Genomic DNA, 17,971 nt, shown 5'->3' on the forward strand with positions numbered 1-17,971 from the left:
TTATATCTCTAAACACTATTTCTTTTAGTTCCTTCAGTACTTTGATCACTCCTTTTTTGAAATCTTGATCTAGTAGGCCATCAATGTCTATTTCCTTGATCATGCTTTCAGGGGATTTCTCTTGACCTTTTAATTTGGAGTGGTTCCTCTGCTTCTTCATCTTGCTCATATCTGTCTGGCGCTGTGGCTTAAGGAGTATCAGTTATCTAGTTCTCCTGGAGACATGTGCTCTTAATGATTTTATAGAGAGGTCTTTGTGTCTTCACCCTGTTTCATGTACTCAGCTTGCTGTTTGCAGAAGCCCTCCGTTGGCGCCCTTGTCTGTGCTGCTCCCAGTGGCTGTCGGCTAACAGATCGTGCCCCCTCCCAACAATGGGTCAGGTGCTGAGCTCTTACCCGGTGGGTGGGGGGGCCACCTGCCCTCTCCTGGCACCTGTCGCTCCACTGCTCTGTGCAGCTGCCCGCTCCACTTCAGGTTGGCGCTCGGAAGGCGGGCTCAGGGAAGACCACGGAACAGCCCCGCCCCTGATCCAGGCCAAATCTCAGCTCCTTGTTTGTCTTGGTGGCACGAGTTCTCTGAGGTGTCAGGGCAGAAAGATCCTATCTGCCTCGGGTTGTAAACACGTCTCAGTCCTGCCCAGGAGGTTGCGGAGCCCCCGGGGCGCGGATTCAGGCCTCAGCCCCGCCCCTGCCCAGGTGCTGCGCACAGGAGGAGATGCCAGCTATGGCTGCACCGCGCCTCTCTTCTCACGAAAAGCGCCAGTAGTGGCGGCGCAGGTCCGAGGAGACAAAGGCTATGGCGCCCTTCACCCCCAGGGCACACCAGCCGTGTTGCTTTGCTTTTTTTGCAATTTATGGGGGCTGAGGTGGTTCTGCTCCGTACCGGCTCCTAGCCACAGCGCGCAGCCCCCTGCAGTCCCCCAGGGCTGCCTCAGCACAGCCGTCCCCGTCCTCTGCCCGGCTCAGGCAGCCTGTCCCGGCCCCAGCTGCCGGCTCGCGTCTCGGGCTGGGTGTCGCGGGGACCCTTTGTGCCTTTTTAACTCAGTTCTGTCAGTCAAGGGGTGCTTGGGGCAGATCTGAGCCTCGGAGGCTCCCCCTCCATCCTGCTGGCCTCTCCGTTGGAGAGGGGAGACCCAGCAAATGAGTGCCAGTCCTCCTTTGCCGCTCCCTCCCCGCAGGATCAGTCCCTCACTGTTTTGCTTTTTCTTCATTCTTTTTTCCTTTTCTCCTACCAGGTTTTTGGTGTCTTTGTCTTTCAAAGAGGGCGATGTTCTGTCAGAGTTTGGCAGGTGCTCTGGTTGGCTGAGTAGGTCTATAGATGTGAGTTTTGATGTATTTGTGGGAGAGGGTGAGCTACGAGCGTCCTTCTACTCTGCCATCTTGCTTCTCTCCCACACAAATTTAATTGTAGTGTCACGAAAAAGTTTAAAGAAAATCAAAATTTGAATTGGATATATGCATTAAAACCATGTTTACATTTGTAGAAAACTGACTATAATATTCAATCCTATCAAAAATATGTGATATCCTTGGGGAAAACCCAAGAGACTCAACAGGGAATATATTACAAAGGATCGTTACAAATGACATCATTACAAATGACAGCTCACTGAGCACGCTACAGCATAATAACTTAGGCATACAGTCTCTGAAACCTAGGATCTGCCACTTTCTAGCAGTGAGACTTTGGGCAAGTCATTTAACCTCCCTGAGCTTTAGTTTCCTTATTATAAAACAGCACTCACTTTCTAGGATTGTTATTAAGGATTTAATAAATAAACATATTTAAGTGCAGAAAACAATGTTTGACACAGAGTAAGTGTAATAAAAGTGATGACTAAAGTATTATTACAAAGTGAATATACATAGAACAGCACAAGTCAAAAGATAAAACATAAGTACTCACGATTACAGTAATAAGAAATAAAAATATATAATCCACATGAAGAAAGCTTTAAAATATAATGCTATTGAGGAACATAAAAGACAAATGCATGAAAAGGCAAACCATATTCTTGAATAGGACAGCAGCATGATAAAGATGTTAAGTATGGTTAATAATTTAATGTATAAATTTAATGTGATCCCAATAAAACCATCAATAGAATAGAGGATGGGGGAACTAAACAAGTTGATTTAAAATTCACAGGGTACTGAAAAAGAAGAGCACTGAAGCGGAATTAGTTTCTAGCAAATTGTAGAACATATTATAAAGCTACTGTGAGCAACTGGTGTAAAAACAGACAAACCATTCAATGGAACAGGCTAAAAATCTAGAAAATAAGAGCAACTGAAGACTGACGTTAAGTGTGTGACAAAGATAGCCCTTCTGTTGGGAGAGATAAGATGTATTTTTCAATAAATGTATTTGGGATCAGAAACCCCCTTGCAATAGCTTTCCATTAAGTAATTTTTTATTTCCTTTCACTAATGTTAAATAAATTTCATAATAGTCTTTAAAAACTTATAATAAAATCATAAATGTTATCATTTGTTAAGAAACTATATACCATGCCAGCCGCTATACTGGGAATTTGTACATATAACATCTCTACTCCTTATACCAGTCTTTCAAATTACATGTCATTATTTTACAGGTGGTTAGGTTTCACTTTAGAATATAAGAGATCTGCCCCAGGTCAAATACTTACAAAGTGGGGAAAGAGTATTTCCCCGCTAGCCTGGATCCCAATGCTCTTTCCATACACCATCCTCTGTTCACAAAATAATGCAGGTTGTCAAAGAAACTCTAAGAATGAAGCAATTAAAACACTGTGAGATTATAAACTGTGCATACCAAGTAGGAAAGAAGTAACCACAATAATAGACTATCTTCTCTTTATGCCTTTTAGTTTTAAAATGGTAAATACACTGGAGTTCGGGTCTTATTTACATTCTCTCATGGGAGCCTGGCATTTCAGTCACTGGATGATATCCAAGGGGAATCTACTTTATACCAAGTTCTTTCCAATAGAGTTAAAGTGAGGCTAGAGTGAGCTTCAACAGAACTTGACACTGAGGAAAATTTTGTAACTGTTTTCATTTTCTATGTGCAAGGTCCTAGTGTGGGAACTGGAAATCTGTGTGCCAGAAGAATATAACACTGGTTATTTTGACTTCCCTCTGCTGGGCAGTAAACCTCTTGAACTTCTATTTTTGGAAATTGAGGTATCCCTTTAATCCTGTTATAGAACTGCTGACGGCGGTAAGACAGCAAAGGAAAGTCGGCACAGGGCCTGTACCAGCACGGTCTCCAAGAACGGGAGTAAGACAAAGCACAAGCAAGCAAAAGCATTTTGCAGGAGAATTTTGTGACCCTGGTGTCAGTGTTCACAACCCAACACAAGAAACGCCACCCAACTGCAAGTCATTTCAGACTAAAGAGAAACTCCCAAAGCCAGTATTTACAGCATGGCTGGTGTTGTATTTGTAGAAAACAGCACAGCCCTCCTCTACGTCTGTCCTCGCCAAGGATTCTACACATCACCAGCAGTCTTCTCTTCAACCTTGTGGGGTGGATATAAAGATACTGTTCAGAACGTGCAGGCCTTCTTCTGTTTAGACTTCTCAGGTACAAAGACACTGTTGCTACTCTCCTGAAGAAGGACCCTTCTTCTTTTTCAAAGACCCTTCCGATGATGATTTGTTTTCTCCCAGCAGCTGAGACACCTGAGCCAACATTTATTTTTAATGAAAATCACCTCCTCTTCAAAAATGGCCTCCAATCGGCTCAATTCATTTTCAAAGTTCCCTTTGATTCTAAAGCTGAAAACATACAGAATGAATCTCCTTCTCCCAAAATGAATTTGGTGTTAGGGACTTAACTCAGATGCCCCCAGACAATGATAAAGAGCCATATCCTAAACATTCAGTCTCAGTTACGGATGATCACTCTTAAATGGATGAAGGCTGATTCTACCCAACTTTGAAGCAAAACAACGGATACCTGCTTGGGGTCAGTAGCGAGGACTCTGTTGCTACTTTCCAGACCTCGGCCCAAATACCACACTCAGATAAAGTCAGATGTCAGTAAATTACTGACATTCAGAAGAGCCTTTCAGAGGCCCTGGTGATGCTGGGTACACATAGCATACTTAGCTTTCTGTACCCATCACTAACTACGAGAAAGAACATCTGTTCTTCAAAATGAGAGGACTAGAAAGTAGGATGTCCTAGAATAAGTTTTAGATGTACCAAAAAGTTGCAGAAATGGTACACAAAGTTTCTGTATATCCTTCACCCAGTTCCCCCCGCTGTTACCATCTTTCATCACTGTGATTCATCTGTCACAACTAAGAAATTAATTGGTACATTACACCAACTAAACTCTACCCACTTGATTCAGATTTCAGTAGTTTTTACCTAATGTCCTTTTTCTGTTTCAGGATCCCACCCAGGGTACCACATTACATTCAGTTGACATGTTTCCTGGGGCTCTTCTGGTCTATAACAGTTTCTCACACTTCTTCCTTGTTGTTTGATGACCTTAATGGTTTTGAGGCATTCTGGTCAAATATTTTTGTAAAAAAAGTCCCTCAATTTGGACTTGTCTGATCTTTTTCTTTTTTCTTTTCTTTCTTTCTTTTTTTTAATTAGGCTAGGATTACGAGTCTTGGGGAGGAAGACCACATAGGTGACACGCCATTCTCATCCTAACATAACAAGCATGCATGCCATCACACGCTATCAACATGACTTATCACTGTTGAGCCTGGATCACGCAGCTTAGAGGTGGTGTTGCCAGATTTCTCCACCGTAGAGTTATTCTCCTCTCCTGCCTCTTCCCATGTTCTGTGGAAGCAAGTCACTGCATGCAGCCCACACTCAAGGGATGAGGGAAGGGAAATTAAGCTTCATCTTCTGAAGAAGGCACAGGGGTTCGCAGGGAGGTAACTACATAAACTATTTGGCATTCTTCTGCGTCTCTCCCGACCCCTCCTCCCCATTTATTTATTTGTTCAACCATTCAACCATTTATTTACTTACATCAATATGGAAATGTATTTTATACTGTGGGTTACAGGCTCACTACAATATCCTGGAAAAGGCTTAGTTGGACTAGTCCATCTTAAGTTTAACGAGCATATGAGTTCAACTGGGGATGTTGTGAAAATGCATTCTGATTCAGCAGGTGTGGGGTGGCCCAGGGTTGCGTACTTCTGACCAGCCCCATGCGATGCTGCTGTTGGCCTGGCCCTACACTCCGAGTGACAGAGCTCTCCAGACTCTGCCTGACCTCTCCCACCTCTTCCAGAAATGAGTGCTCACCCTGCCCTACAGCAACCCACTCCACCTCTGAAAGGCCAATCAGGGAATCAAAAATGAAATGTTCTCAATCCTCAAATCCATTCACTTGGATACAAACTCTGAGGCAGACTTTTTGGTGTTGTTTTTGTTTTGTTTTAAACTAAACTGTAGATGTTTTTAGGTCACCACCATCTCTCTCTCTCTCTCTCTCTCTCTCTCTCTCTCTCTCTCTCTCTCTCTCTCACGCACACACACACACACACACACAGAGGCTACCTCTACCTTCTCTATGTGAATTTAAAAATGACTAAACTCATCGTGATGGATGCGGTGATGTCTAAGGTTTAATTTCTGGAATGGAGAGCTATCTGGGAGTTGTATGTCTCTATTTCAGTCTGTGTGCTCCTTCAGGAGTAAAAATGAGAGAAACAGCAAAGAAGGAAAAGCTGGGACAAAGGAAGAATAACAAAGTAAAATATATATTTACCCAGAACAGATGAAGTAATGACGTTGGAGCCACATTTCCAAAACAATATGGTTCTCCTTCTTTAAAAAGGCCCCAAAGGTCTTGGGGAAGAGTGGGCTGCATGAGCAAAAGCCCCACCACTGCACAGAGATTACAGGCTGAAGGGCACTGGTATTGATCTTCTGCAGAAATCTACCACCCCGTTTTGATTTGGTGGGCATGGATTATATTGCATCTGTAACTCACTACGAGAATATAGACTCATTTTTAAAATTTTAGCACCCCAATAAATAAATAAATAAAATAAAATAAAATTTTAGCACCCTAATTCTAAATGCACACACACACGCAGACAAAATGTATGTTAAATCATACATTTTAATATAAACTACTGCCCTGTAACTCTGTTCTCTAAATAAACATTTGAAAATCAAACCTGATGACTAAATTTTCTCTCTAGCAGACTGAGCAATAAATACTGCTTTTTGGTATAAAAACAACAGTTTATTAATTGGACTAGTAAATGTCTCACATACTTGGAAAAAGCAATTATAAAACAGGAAACTGAAACTGCATTTTTAGAAACAACATGTTAGATATAAAAATTACCATATATCCTGCAATCCACGAAGAAAGGAAGGGCATAATGTCTATTTGCTATAAACTGACTTAAACTTACAAGTAAAACCTGTCTTACCATCTACATGAAGTAAAGATACTTTTTAAAGGCTTAAATAGTGAATAAGGGGGAAAAAATGTCAAACAGCACATTTGAGATGTTAATTATACTGATCTCTTTGAAGTTTAACAAAGGTGATGGAATTTTCTGGCACTTGTAAATTCTTTAAAGTCATAATTTTTTTTAAAAAAAAAAAAGCATGTTAAATCCATTTGATATGAAAAATAACTCAAAGAAATGTTAGTCCCTTTTGGAAATACGAATCCCAGGAAGTTAATGAAAAATGCTCCCCTCACCAGAAATTTTACTTTACTAAGCTTAAAAAGGCATCCCAAGTAAGAGAATGACCAAGTTTCTACTGAAAAGAGAGCCCTACCTATTCAGTATGAATATGGGGCCAACATTAAAACATCTGACACCTGTACATACCTAACAACTGCTCCAGAGTGCCATTAATTCAAGTATATAACACACATTCCCTTCATTAGTGAGAAAAAAAAAAAATAGAGGATGAAGGATGAAGCAGGAAGGCAATAGCCTATTTCCATTTGGCAAAAAAAAAAAAAAAAAAAAAAAAAAAAGAACAACTGCAGCCTGGGGATTTAGATATGCCAGGAATCCCCGACAGCATGCCGCACTCAACAGTGATCATGAAACTCATCTGCAAACAGAGGAGGTCACAACCAATGAAGCTTTAGAACAGCTTCAAAAGAGCCCCTTCCTGCCCCAAAGGACATTCCCCTCTGCCCTCTTCTGGAGACAGACCCGATCATTAGAATTACTGTGTTTTATCTCATTTAATTTTCACAGCTATCCCCAGAAAACTATTTGTTTCTCCATTTTACAGAGGAGGGGATGAAGGCTAAGAAATCTAAGTGGGCAGTGGAGTCAACATTTGGACCCAGATGGTCTTACTCCAGAGCCTTCTCTCTTAACTATTACATTAAGACAGAACTGTTAATTGGGAGAAGCAAGACAGATGATGCGCAACGGTAAAGATGAAACCTAATGATCTAAGAGTAAAGGTTAAAGTATAAGTCATGGGGTGGGAGGAGGGGTCGCAGGGTAGCCATGGAGTCAAAATGGTCACTATTGCTCTAGGAGCTAGATGCGTACCTGATTTTGTTGAATAAATGCATCATTTTCTGAGGGTCTAATGGAACACAGGGATAAACAAGGCAAAGAAGACAGAAAGTCATTTATATGAACATCTGTATGCCACCAAAGTGGACAACCTAGAAGAAAAGGATAAATTCCTAGAAACATGCATAGAAACATACCAAGACTGAATTAGAAAGAAACAGAAAATGTGAACAGAACAAAAATGAATAAGGAGATTGGATAAGTAATAAAAAATCTCCCAACAAAGAAAATCCCAGGAAAGATGGATTCATTGGTAAATTCTATCAAACATTTAAAGAAGACTTAACATCAATCCTTCTCAAACTCTTCCCAAAATACTGAAGAGGGAACACACCCAAACTCATTTTACAAGGCCAGTATTACCCTGACACTGAAGCCAAGTAAGATTACTATAAGAAAAAGAAAAAAAAGCCCAAAACCAAAAAACTACAGGCCAATATCCCTGATCAATACAGATCAATACAAAAAAAATTCAAAACACTAGCAAACCAAATTCAACAGCATAATAAAAACATCATGCACCATAGTCAAGTGGAATTCATCTCTGAGATGCAAGGACGGCTCAATATATGCAATACAATAAGTGTGATAGATCACATTAATAGAATGGAAGATTAAAATCATATGATCATCTTAATCTTTACAGAAAACATTTTGACAAAATTAAACATCTATTCACAATAAAAACTCTCAACAAATTGCGTATAGAAGGAATGTACCTTAATGTAATAAGGGCCATATGTGACAAGTCCACAGCTAACATCATACTCAATAGTGAAAGGTTGAAAGCTTTTCCTCTACGATCAAGAACAAGACAAGGGTACGTATTCTCATCACTCCTATACAACATAGAATGCGCAAGAACAAAGATGAAACCTAATGATCTAGATCTTATACTAGCAGTCCTAGCCAGAGCAACTGGCCACAAAAGAGAAATAAAAGGCATCTGAATTAGAAAAAAAGAAGTAAAATTATCTCTGTTTGCAGATGACATGATCTTATATATAGAAAATCCTAGACTCTGACTAAAAAAAACCCAAAAAGGTACAAAATCAAGATATAAAAATCAGTTGCACTTCTACCCACTAACAATGAAATATCTGAAAAAGAAATAAAGAAACAATCCCATTTACAACAGCATCAAAAACAAAATACACAGGAAGAAATTCAACCAGGGAGATGAAAGATCTATACACTGAAAACTCTAAGGCACTGGTGGGAAAAAAACAAAACAAAACAAAACACTAAAGAATTAACAAATAAATGGAAAGATACTCCATGCTCATGGATTGGAAGAATTAACATTGTTAAAATGTCCATACCACCCAAAGCCATCCATAGATTCAATGTAATCTCTACCAAGATTCCAATGGTATTTCTTCTTTTGCAGAAATAGGAAAAAAAAGTCCTAAAATTCACATGAACCATAAAAGATCCTAAATAGCCAAAGCAATACTAAGGGGGGAAAATGAAAAAAAAAAACAAACAAATCTAGAGGTATCACACTTCCTGATTTCAAACTATTACAGAGCCAAAGTAATCAAAACCGTATGGTACTGACATAAAAACAGACACATCAACCAATGGAACAGAATCCAGAGCCCAGAAATAAACCCATGTATATACAGTCAACTATTTGACAAGGGAGCCAAGAATACTCAATGGAGAAAAGGTAGTTTATTCAGTAAATGGTGGTGGGAAACTGGATATTCACATGTAAAAGAATGAAACTGGATCCCTAACTCATACCACTCACAAAAATTAGCTCAAAATGGATTAAAGACTTAAACATAAGGCCGGCAACTATAAAACTTCTAGAAGAAAACATAGGGAAAAAGCTCCTTGACATTGGTCATAACAATGATTTTATGGATATGACACCAAAAGCACAATCAATAGAAGCAAAAATAAACAAGTGAAATGGCATCAAATTCAAAAGTTCCACACAGCATAAGAGATGATCAACTAAATGAAAAGGTCATCTAAGGAATGGGAGAAAATATTTGCCAACTACCTTTTTGATAAGGGGTTAATTCCAAAATATATAAGAAACTACAATTCAATAGCAAAAAACAAACAAACCAACCACAAACAATTCAATTTTAAAATGGGCAAAGGACCCGAATAGTCATCTTATCCCCAAAGAAGATATTCAAATGGCCAACAGGGAAATGCAAATTAACACCATGAGATATCACCTCACACCTGATGGAGTGGTTATTATCAAAAAGACAAGAGATGACAAATGCTGGCGAGGATTTAGAGAAACAGGAACTCTTGTGCACTGCTGATGCATGTAAATTGGTACAGCCACCATGGAAAACAGCACGGAGGTTCCTCAAAAAATTAAAAGTAGAACTACAGAGATTCCACTTTTGGGTATGTATCTGAAAGAAATGAAATCATTCTCTCAAGGAGATAGTTGCGCCCCCGTGTTTTTTTTCTCCAAAATCACGAGAGCTCTTGTTGCATCTTTAAAATATCATAAATGAATCTGAAAAGTCATCTGGCATCTTGCTGTTCCTGTAGCTGGACAACTTAGATCTTACTCATCAGCCTGCTGAACTGTTCCTTTTTCGGAAACATAGATACTATCCCCAGATTTTCTGATATCCTTGTTTTTAACTGGCGTGGCTTGCTGAATCAAAGCAGCTGAATTTGATACCAGTTCAATGTCATTTCCTTCAAGAATTAACTCATCTTTCTGGGCTTATGATACTGAACATGCAATGTCTGGCCTCATCTGAACCCTGCGGATGTATTTTTCACCCAAGAAGTTTTGGATTTCAACAAGAGAACCATTCTCTTGAATAACGGCATTGATGGGGAAATGAGCATACACAGATCTCATCTCGTAATAGAAGCTCAGTGTAACACCCTTGATCATGTTCTATACATGACTACCGATAGTGCAAACAGTTAGTTGACAGTTCTTTTCTATTTCCCCACCATTTGTCGACCCAGAGCCTCTTCTTTTCCTTTCCAAGGAGACTGTGTTCTACATTGATTGGATTGACATCCCTCCACATGGTGCCTCTGTAGCCCTTTACAATAACCGTGTGCCCCTTCAAAGTGATATCAACATTTTTTGGAATGTCAACAGTTTGATTGCTGAGAATGGGCTACATTCTTGCAGAAGATATGGTAAAAAGCTGCACCCCCATGTTCATCACAACTTTATTTACAATAGCCACGACATGGGAACAACCTAAGTGTCTATCAATGGGTGAACAGATAAAGAAAATGTGGTATGTGTGAACACACTCACACACTGTAATGCTATTTAGCCATAAAAAAGGAAGGAAATCTTGTCATTTGCAAGGACATGGATGGACCTTGAGGGCATCATTTTACATGAGAGAAGTTAGAGAAAGACAATGCTGTATGATCTCATTTATATACGGAATCAAAAAAAAATTGAACTTCTGAAAACAGAACAGACTGGTGGTTGTGGTGGCAAGGGTGGGAATCAAACTTCTAACTATAACAAGGTCTGGAGATGTACCTTAGAGCATGGTGAGTATGGTTAACAATATGGTATTTTATTTGAAAGTTGCTAAGAGAGTAGATCTAAAAAGTTCTCATCACACACACACACACACACAATTATAACTATGTAAGGTTATGGATATGTTAACTAACTTTAATGTAGTAATCATTTTGCAATATATAATTATATCAAACTGTCACACTGTACAACTTAAACTTACACAATGTTACATGTCAATCATATCTCAATAAAGCAGAAAAAAATAAAGGCAGATGCTCTAACTTTCCCTTCTTACCAATTCAGATAGGGAAAACTCTGCAGAAGACTTTGGTGGAATTCACTATCCAAAGGTAATTTTGCAAAAATCACGAGACACTTGGAGAAATGGATGTTAATGAATGTGTTTCAACATCACTAGGAATTAAACTGTGGTCCACCGGAATGTGTTTCTTAATGAAAAGAGAGAAGAAACTACCACTGCCCATATGTTTGTACTAAGGACTACTGTGAGCTTAGTTCTGTATTCTTACTGACTCTTTTTAACGTCAAAATCTGTAACTAATTTAATAGGGCAACTGATAAATTAAGTATGCAAAAATTAGAAGAAAAAAGTTATCAAAATATTCACAAGTACAAGTTTTTACCTTAATTATCAACCCTTCATACTCTCTTGGTGTGAAGAGAAGACACTGAAAATGCTTGTTATTGACAGCAACAAGAGAAATTCAATTAAGATTTAATTTGCTTATTTTCATGGGACAAAGGTTCTCAGCCTCAGACGATTTTGCCCCCTAAGGAACATGAGCTACTGCTTGGAGATATTTTTGTTGTCACAAAAGGAAGGGCGGTCACTACAGGCATCTTTTGGGGAGATGCTACTAAATATATTACAATGCACAGTACAGTTCCCACAACAAAGAATTAGGCCCCAAAAGTTGATAGTGCTGAAGCTAAGAAACCCTGCTGCAGAAGGACCGTGGGGAGGGGATGGAGATACCCAGTAGAGCTGACCCTTCAACAACATGGGTTTGAACTGTGTAGGCCCACTTATATGTGGATTTTTTTCAATAAACATATAAAAGTATACATGTAGAACATTGCGTGCAAGACTGGTATTGAAGTGAAGAGCCTATTCTTTTGTAGGCATAAGGTAAGTGATATTCAATATAAAATTAATAATGTGTTAGTTTTCTTACCGTTTTATAACTTTACTTTCAAAGTATTACATTATCACACAGTATACCCTTCTCCCTGGTAATTGGAGAAGCTAAGTATCAGCCTATTAACACAGGTAAGTCGTTTTTTTAAAAAATGCAATAACGTTCCTGATGTTGTATTAGGAATATGACTGTAATACTCCACGCCACAAAACTTTTAGAACAATTCATTTACAGCGTATAGTCTGGGCTACCGGGAAGCAATCTTATCATTCACACTAGGCTGCCATAAAGCGATCCGATTGCTGCTTCTGTTATCAATGCATAAATAATTATACCTGTAAATAAACATGAATTTCTTTTCACGTTACCTTTTCATTTTTGGTGTCTAGTGTTAGTAATATGTATAACAACTACAGTGTTTTGTATAAGACAATACTGATACAGATACTGACAGAAGACTCATCTTGTAAACAGACTATGCAAACTTAACGGTATCGATAAATGTAGTGTATAGTACTATAGAAGTATTTTCCTTGTGATTTCTTAATATTTGCTCTGCTCTAGCTTAATGATAAGAATACAGAATATAATACTTACATAAAATATCTGTTACTCAACTGTTGTGTTATCAGGAAGGCAGCAGTAGGCTATTAAGTAGTTTAGTGGTGGGAGAGACAAAAGTTTATGTGGATTTTCAATGGCACACTTGTTGGCACCACTAACCCCCACAACACTGTTCAAGAGTCAACTGTACCGAGAAATATATGAATGTCATGAACAATAATATAGTTTAAAATGGAAAGTTTTATTGCTTATTTAAACTTTCCTTTAGGCCCAGGGGCTGATTTTACTTCAGGCCTCTAAGGGGCTGTCAAATTGTCTGGCTATTCTCAACCACAGTGCTTTTAAACAGCCAACCGAGTTCTTAGGAACTGGAATCTGTTGGGTGCTCTAAGTAAATCCAAGGGCTATGCAACAAGCACATGTGCTCTGAAATCTCAAAATAGTTCCCTAATAAGGTGTTGCTTTTGCCTATTAGACTGGCATAGCCAAAACCAAACAACAAATAATGCTATTTTCATGGGACGGAGGCCCACCAAACACATCGCGTCACATAATGGGACCACAAACCATCAGATATTTTATAGGAATTCTGGGAAACATCAGAAGCCTGTTAACGTGCCCACCGTGTGTTCTGTTTTGCTGTGTTTTTAAAGTACATTCTGAATTATCTTCTGTCATAAAAAGTCTCAAACAATAAGGTGGGGAGGGGATGGAAAGTGTCTTCCAAGATGAACTCGGAAAATTGGTAATCTACGCGGGAGGATCCTGTATCTTCCTTTCACTTTGTGAACTTCAAATTACCCCCTTCGAATGGTAAAAGACTCCTTTGTCCAGGACAGTGTGATGGTGTTCCTTTCCAGATTCATCAGGCTTCTCATGGGGTCTGAGGGAGGGGGTGTAATTCAAAACAAAACAGGTGCAAGGAATAATAACCTGATAGGCAGGAACTCACCCCTTAATAATCAGAACTAATCTCAGCTCTTATCATCTTCAGCGTGAATGTACAGGAAGGTGGAAGATGCTAACTGAGCAGAGGATCCTCTGTAAGGCATGCCGACAAACAGTATCACAATGGCTGAACATCAGCTTTTTTCTCTCTTATGCACACATTCATGGATCAGTAGGGAGTCTTAAATTTTTTACAATATTATTTCAACAGATGACATTAATTTTTCTAAGCTGCTGCTTTCTTTAGCTCAAAATCTTTCACTCACCATCTGCATCAGTGGTCCTCACATTTTTGGATCATAAACCCCTAATGGGGGCAGTGGTGATGGTGGAGCACCAAGTAGTGCTAATAGCAACTAACATTCACTGAACACTTATTATATGCCAGAGACCCTGCTGAGCACGACCCACATATTAGTTCATTCACTTAATCCCCACAGCCAACCTGTGCAGTAGTTTTATCTGCCCAGTTACAGAAGCAGCAGCAGAGGCACAGAAATCAATTCACCCAAAATAGCACAGACAGCAAGCAGCGGAGCTAGGATGGAGAGGGAACTCCATCTGGCTCCAGAGCCCACGCTCTGACTCACCGCCTGGAATGCCCTCTGAGCACGTGCTCCCAGCTCCGGGAGACTTATTTATTCAGAAATGATATACAACTCTATTAATACACTCTGTACATTATACGTCTGATATAAAATAGCAGTGAAAAGGATGAGAGAAAAGAAATAACATGCCAACATGCTCTTCCGCACACCTTTCTGCCTTGCACACCACACTCTGAAGGCCACACATCCCATCCTCCCCGATGCACTCCGCGCTAGTCTGCTCCTTTCCCCTGCGAATACCTTCTGCACGCCCTCCTCCACGCCACGGCTCCCCCCAAGTCCCTTGTCTCCATGACAGAAAACTGGTTTAAAGGTTTCTCCCACAAGCCTCTCTGAGCACTCCTCTCAGACACGTGATCTCAGCTACCTGCCTGGCACACACCACAGCTGAGAGTCTCCGTGCACTTGTTTGTGGTGTGGATGGCTTGTTTTCCATGGCAGCTCACAAGCCTCTGGAGGGCAGAGAATGTGTTATGTATTAACTTTTCTTTGTATTTTCTGTGGCACCTGGCCTAGTATTATGCACTTAATAACCACTCAATAGCCACTGGCTAAATAAAGGAATAAATAAACACTCTCTACATTTTATTCCATGTCGCTAAGGCCCAGTCACAGACAGACAGTTAAGGTAAAGATCATCCTGGAGAGAGAGGAGGTGATGTGACAGACACTTTCCTCTCTGCCTAAGCTCACAGGAACCACAAAGACTGACTTGACTGGCTGTGATCCTCTAGGGAAAGGACTTTGCGTAGTCCCCAGTAATCTGCACGTAGAGCTTGTGGACTTCACAGAGCATCCAGGCTTCTAAAGCAATGGCATCCTTCCTGGTCCTGTGTATCCACCACTGCCTACTATGTTGGCAGGCGCTTCTCCATGGTTACAGGAAGTCTTGAACATACAGACACGGTAACCAACTCCATTTCTGGAGAAAAGATGTTTATACTTTATTTAAAAAAAAATAAACTTTTCCTTTGTCTTTTGGTGGGATTTGCTCAAGTGTCATCTTTTCAACAGTGACTGTTCTGACACCTCATTCAGTACTGCCACCTGCCCTCCTCCTACCAATTCCTGATTCCCCTTATCCCACTCTACTGTTCTTTCTGTCCACAGCAATGGTTACCTTCTAATAAATGATATACTTTATTTATTTATTATACTTATTTGAATAAATTGGAGTAAGCCTTAATATAATGCCATTTATTATTGTCTGTCTCCCTGCCTCTAGAATGCACACTCTGAGAGCAGTGATCTTTGAGAGCCAGGGGCTGTCTCTTTTGTTCTCTGATGTATTCCAACACCTAGAGCAGTGCTCCACCGATGGGTGTTGAATGAACACATAAAGAGACCATGTCAACTTCCATTGGACCCCAGACCTTGAAAGTCCCAGAGAAGAGTCACTCTTGCCTGAGAATGTTCTTTCTACTCTGCCAGAGGAGTCATATTGAATAGCGGTAAACTGTACAAACTGGAAAGCTTTGACCCCCAGCTCTACTTTGACCATTCATCCTGTGTAACTTTGGTCAAACCTCATAACCCCTCTAGCCCTTGGCTTTCTCATCAGTATGATGGGAATAATATCCATCATCCAGAAGAGCCTCCACAGGTACTCAATACAATCCTCCCCAAATATAGATACACACATTCCATAACTGGTATGTATTTATATGTATGCATGTGTACATAGGTCTGTAGGTACACGTACATGTACATCTACATACATTTTTACATACATATATTCTTTTCTACCATTACTTTCCCTACTCTAATTCTAAATAGTAACAAAAGGCTGGGGATACATCGGCTGACAAAGCTCTGAACTCCACATACCCCTGGCTGATACGAGTTCAGCAATAGGGCACTGGCGAGTGACGATGACGGTGCACTCCAGTCAGTGCTCTGAAACTGGCAGCTAAAAGCTGTCTCCCACACCCAGAGAAAGCTCCCTAGGTAACACACACCAAATAAAAGCCTTTTGATGTTTATAAGGAAGAGATTAATTCATCTTCAAAAGTAGCATTTTAATTAAAAATAACTTTTCTGGGCTTATATCCAGATGGGAATACATTGCCAAAAGGTAAGATTTAACAAGATTTAGTTTTTTCTTTAATTTTTTTTTTCTTTAAGAGCCCAGTGCTTTCCAATCCTGTTCAAGTCAAGGCACACACAGAAAAGACTTTCTCTGGCACTTTGGGATGCAGAGATGCTGCAGGTGAGTGCCTGGAGCCGAGGTCCCACTCACACTCCCTGGGAGCAGAAGGAATCAATACATGCTTGACGCATCTACAACCATGCCATCGGAGCAGCTCCATCATAGCCCTTCCTGGACTTGGGGACCTTCCTAACAACTTACACTTTTCTCCTTTCACACGAACACAACTCCTCAGAAAGAATGAGTAAATCTGGCCACTCCTGACAAGAGTGAGCATTTTCTTTATGACTCACTCCAGGAAAAAAGCACACTGACCAGCAATCTATTTATAACTTACAACATCAGCATAATTTCATGCTTTTGTTTTTCATTTTCCATTCTGAAATTATATTTTTTCTGTGTAGAAAGTAAACAACGGAGATAGGCCAAGCTAGAGTTGCCAAGTGGAATTTGTCAAGCAATGTTCCACTTCTGGACTGCCGGAGAGAATTTCTACTGTGTTTCACAATTTTGTGCTTTTAAGAAATATGAAAAAGACATTAAAATTCTTTAAGCATAAGGTGCAGTCTTATATCGTCACATTTTAAGAAGATAGGACTGATCTCTCTTTTAAATTATATTTAAATCATAAGTTGCAATGCAACAATACTAATTAAAATTTTTTTCTTTCTAAAAATGTTCGCTTCCTTATCTACAAAACTCCATTAGAATGTATACTTAAGGCTACCTCCATCACTCATTTTCTAGCTGTTTCCACTGCTTCCCTCTACAGCAGAGAGTGAAGGGTGGTTGGTCTTACCCCTGTTTCTTGAATAGTGACTCCTTCAGACAACTAGCTGCCCAAACTGGCCTATATTTTTTTGTTTGCTTCATTGTTTGGGGTTTTTTTTTGGGGGGGGGTGTCTTTGTTCATTTGTTTGTTTATTTATAATGGAGGTACTGGGAATTGAACTCAGGACCTCAAGCATGCTAAGCATGCACTCTACCACTGAGCTCTACCCTCTCCCCAAACTGGCCTATCTTTACTTCTTTCCTGATTTTCTGCCTTCCTTTTCCACAAAGGCAGTACCAAGATCTGCCTCTATTTTCGTCCTCATGCTATCCCTCTGAGCCCAGCATCCCTGTACCCACCCCTATAAAGACCCTACCGCCAGCCCTAACACAGAGCATATCAGGGTGTTACGGACTAAAAAAGTCGCAGCTTCAGTCTCCTTTTATGACGGATGCCCATTTGGCTGTTTTATCTTTTCCCTTGTCTTCATTTCTGCTATTCGTATGCTCCCTGGTCCCCTGAGGGCTTAATTGGCTCACTTGGTTTCTAACCCACAGCTCCCCACACTGGGAGGTAAGAGCCTTAAAGGGCAAACTGGTGTTTTCACTGCGTCTGGAACAGGGTAGGTGTTCCACAGTGTCTGCTGAATTGAATTCAATCTTGACCACTTTGTTATGGTCCCATCAGCTCCCAGGCCTAAGATCTACAATTCCTATGGTTGCCCATGTCTGAGAGGTTTTGTCAC

At 40.1% G+C, this 17,971-nt stretch overlaps 1 protein-coding gene and 1 pseudogene across 3 annotated transcripts in view; both read right to left on the reverse strand.

Moving 5' to 3' along the window:
* The window catches only part of THADA (THADA armadillo repeat containing), a 286,797-nt gene that overhangs the window by 114,066 nt on the left and 154,760 nt on the right, over nucleotides 1–17,971 (reverse strand). The gene's annotated exons all lie outside the window — the stretch shown is intronic.
* Nucleotides 4,467–10,663, reverse strand: LOC105079006 (large ribosomal subunit protein uL6 pseudogene; annotated as a pseudogene).

This window comes from Camelus bactrianus, chromosome 15, assembly GCF_048773025.1.
Source record: "Camelus bactrianus isolate YW-2024 breed Bactrian camel chromosome 15, ASM4877302v1, whole genome shotgun sequence".
In the NCBI taxonomy this organism is placed as follows: domain Eukaryota; kingdom Metazoa; phylum Chordata; class Mammalia; order Artiodactyla; family Camelidae; genus Camelus; species Camelus bactrianus.